The sequence below is a fragment of the Harpegnathos saltator genome, unplaced genomic scaffold (assembly GCF_003227715.2).
Source record: "Harpegnathos saltator strain DR-91 unplaced genomic scaffold, Hsal_v8.6 scaffold367, whole genome shotgun sequence".
Classification (NCBI taxonomy): Eukaryota; Metazoa; Arthropoda; class Insecta; order Hymenoptera; family Formicidae; genus Harpegnathos; species Harpegnathos saltator.
In genome coordinates this window covers 132,277-136,701 of record NW_020230169.1, presented here as the reverse complement: position 1 = coordinate 136,701, position 4,425 = coordinate 132,277, and positions in this window count along the sequence as shown.

The following is a 4,425-nucleotide window of genomic DNA, read 5'->3' as shown; positions in this document are numbered from 1 at the left end:
CGTTGGTTTAAACGAACCGAAAAGTTTTCCAATGGTTTTATTAAGTATTTTTCAGCGTTTTCAGAAAAATTAATTCTTGTTTTAATAATATATATTTTAAAAGAGTTATATAATCTTTCAAATTTTCACCATGAGCTCGCAAAATAGAAAATAATTTGGTATATTCGACAGAATTCATTATTATGGTGTAAAGAAATGTAAAATATGAAATATGAGCCAATGAGAAGAAATGTGTATGAAATAGGGAAACGAAAACCTCGCGGCTGCAACGTATTATAAGAATCACGTTAACACAGACTGCCCAGTGCGTGGAGCGAACGAAGCAAACGAAAATCGCATTTATATATGAGGACGGTCCGATAAGTACTTAGCCTCACCGCCACTATCGCAAGAGAAATTTACTATCGTGTAGTACATTCTCGTAGACGGCTACTGTCGAAATTTCAGCCGAATCGGACTCGTAGTTTTGTTTTGACCGCGTGTGGAAGCGGGCGCGTCCGCGGATTTTAGAAAAATGGAAAAAGAGCAATATCGGTCGGTGATTCGATTTTTGTTTTTGGAAGGGAAATCGCGCAGCGAAATCAAAGAGCGCTTGGATGCTGTGTACGGTGACTCTTCTCCTTCGATGGCGACCGTCAAAAATTGGTTTAACGAGTTTCAACGTGGTCGCACGTCGGTTTTTGATGAGCCACGCCCAGGTGCCCCGAAAACGGCTACCATTGGGATGGAGGATAACATGACAAAAATCCACGATCCTCGTATTGGCAGACCGCCGATTGAAGGTACGCGAGATAGCTGAGACAGTAGGTATCTCAAAAGACCGCGTGGGTCATATCCTGCATGAAATTTTGGGCATGAGAAAGCTGTCGGCGCGATGGGTGCCGCGTTTGCTCACTCCGGACAACAAGCGCAACCGTGAGACCACTTCAGAGCAGTGTTTGACGCTGTTTAAGCGCAATCCGAAGGAGTTACTGCGTCGTCTCGTGACCGTCGACGAAACATGGATCCACTGGTACACACCAGAGACCAAGGAACAGTCGAAACAGTGGAGTTCACCGGCGAACGTGCTCCCAAGAAGGCGAAGACTGTCCTATCGGCCGGAAAGATGATGGCCACCGTTTTCTGGGATTCACAAGGTGTGATCTACATCGACTACCTGGAGAAGGGCAAAACGGTCACAGGGCTGTACTATGCTGAATTATTGGGCCGATTCGACGCCGAATTGCAGAAAAAACGGCCCCATTTGGCGAAGAAAAAAGTGCTCTTCCACCATGAAAACGCACCGGCTCACACCTCCGCCCTCGCCACGGTCAAATTGGTCGAATTGGGCTAGGAACTGCTACCCCATCCACCGTATTATCCAGATTTGGCCCCGTGCGACTCTTTTTGTTTCCAAACTTGAAAAAGTCACTCGCCGGGCAGAAATTTGAGTCGAATGAGGAGGTCATCGCCGCCACGGAGGCCTACTTTGCAGACCTCGAGAAAACGTATTTTTCAGACGGGTTAAAGAAGTTGGAGCATCGCTGGGTCAAGTGTATCGAGCTAAAAGGAGACTACGTTGAGAAATAAATCGCCACTTTTCCAAAATTTTCGTTTTTCTTTTGTAGGCTAAGTACTTATCGGACCACCCTCGTATATATGTATATCTGATTCCCCGTGTGTCAAGAGATCCATATGAAGAATTCTCGCTAACACAGACTGTCCACAGAGTGAAGAGTACGAAACAAACAAAAATCGCATTTATATATATATATATATCTGATTCCCCGCGTGTCAAGAGATCCGTATGAAGTATTCTCGCTAGCCCAGATTGTCCAGAGCATGAAGCGTACATTTCCTTATCTCTTACACATTTCTCCTCATTGGCTCATATTTCATATTTTACATTTCTTTACACCATAATAATGAATTCTGTCGAATATACCGAATTATTTTCTATTTTGCGAGCTCATAATGAAAATTTGAAAGATTATATAACTCTTTTAAAATATATATTATTAAAACAAGAATTTAATTTTTCTGAAAACGCTGAAAAATACTTAATAGAACCATTGGAAAACTTTTCGGTTCGTTTAGACCAGAGCTGGCAACAATCTGCACATTTCGGGCGAAATTCAATAGGTGACGCCTACCGTCCCCCTCGCACCGCTCTGCGTTCAGTGGCTAGGGCGACAATCGTGATACGCTCAGGCCCGTCGCTGTATAAGAAATCGGCTGAGACGTACCCTTGCTACATATTATCATTAAAATTGTTTCCTCGTTTAATAATCACTTTAAAATAAATATGTTTACGTGTTTTATAAATATATATACAGGGTGCACGATTTATCTGAAGACATTGAAATATCTCGAGAACTATGCATTTTATAAAAAAAAGTGGTTAATGAAAGTTAGTCTCGAAGGGGGACATCCAATGATACCAAACTCGACCTCCCATCCCCTGGGAGTGGGGGTTGGGCGCAACTTTGAAATCTTAAATGGAAACCCTCATTTTTTATTGCAGATACGGATTCTACGGCATAAAATACGTAAATTTTGTCCGAAACTTTTTTTTGATTCGTGATGGATGGCGCTGTAATAGCAAAAAATTATATTTTCCGCAATTCTCCAGAAATGATCATTGGATTGAGAAATAAAAAATACCTGTTCAATATTTTTAAAGAACATAATAAAAATAATTATCCCCTCCCATCCTCTCGGTGTAGGGTGGGTGATAACGTTCAAATCTCAAATGGGGACCCACATTTTTCATTGCAGAATTAGATTGTACGTGAAATTTTTATTGAAACAATTTTTTTCATTCGTGATAGATAGCGTTGAATTTTTCCGAGAAACTACTTTTAGCGTTATACAGGAACAATGACGAGGACGTAGTAGTTTTATATTCCCTTCGGGTGCTTTTTTAATGTGAGTCCCCTTGCCTCTCACAGATCGGGGTGCTTTTTTAATGTGAGTCCCCTTGCCTTTCACAAATCGGGGTGCTTTTTTAATGTGAGTCCCATTGCCTCTCACTGTTCAATTAATTAGAGTAAGTGTTCGAAATTTTTACCTGCAACTTCAATACACTTATTGATCCTTTTTTCAAATGACTGTACACAGGATAGAAGCATATCTGCGGGAGTTTCAGCGCAAGCGTTTCTTATGCGTTATACCATGTTTTCACGAGTTGTTGGCACTTGTTGATAAACCTTATCTTTTAGGTAACCCCATAGAAAGAAATCCGGCGATGTCAAATCAGGCGACCTAGCAGGCCAATTAATCGGACCATCTCTGCTAATCCACCGACCATTGTAATCACGGTCTAATACTTCCCGTGCTGCTATTGAGTTATGCTCTGGGCAACCGTCATGCTGAAACCACATACTTTGTCGAACGTCCAAGGCAACATCATCAAGTAGTGGTGGTAGTTCCTGTTCCAGGAAATTTCGATATTTGATTCCATTCAAATTACCTTCAATAAAATAAGGACCAATGAGTCTGTTCCCTATGATTACACACCAAACGTTAACCGACCAAGGACGTTGATGTTCAACTTGTCGTAACCAGTGGGGATTTTCTACACTCCAGTAATGCATGTTATGTCGATTAACGCGACCATGGTTTATGAATGTAGACTCATCTGAAAATAGTACATTAGCAATGAAATTGGGGTTCGTTTGCATTTGTTGAAGTGCCCATTCACAGAACACCATTCGATTATGAAAATCATCGCCATGAAGTTCTTGATGCAGTGAAATGTGATATGGGTGATACTTATGACGATGCAATATTCTGCGAATACTATCTCCGGAAATTCCAAAATCGCGATGTAATTGCCGAGTGCTTATCTGTGGGTTGTGGTGAACAGCTGCTAGCACAGCTATTTCATTAACTTCTCCTGTAACAGTTGTTCTTCGTTTTCTTTTTTTAGTTTGTACGCTGCCATCCGAGATAAAGGCAGCCACAATTTTGTAAAAAAAGTACGTGAGCGAACATTGTCTGGAAAACGCTCAGCATACAAGGCAACAGCATCGTCAACATTCCTCCTACATTCACCATAAATTAGAATCATTTCAATTTTTTCTTCTACAGTTGCAGAATTCATTTTCCACTTGCAATTCTGTTCAAAGAATGAAGGGTAGATATGCAGGTATTAAAAACTAGTCAAGTAAAATGAAATTGTTAGAGATGCTTTCAGTTCTAATTTTGAAAGAAAAGTGAGCCACTGAGCGCGGAGCGGTGCGAGGGGGACGGTAGGCGTCACCTACTGAATTTTGCCCGAAATGTGCAGATTGTGGCCAGCTCTGGTTTAAACCAACGATGGTGTAAGTCGAATCGGACATATGATAAATTCATAGAACAAAACGAGACCTGGTTACGTACACCATTTTATTTCCTAAAAGAATCTTTAAATGTAGTTTTGACTGTTTGCGATCCGTCCAAAGC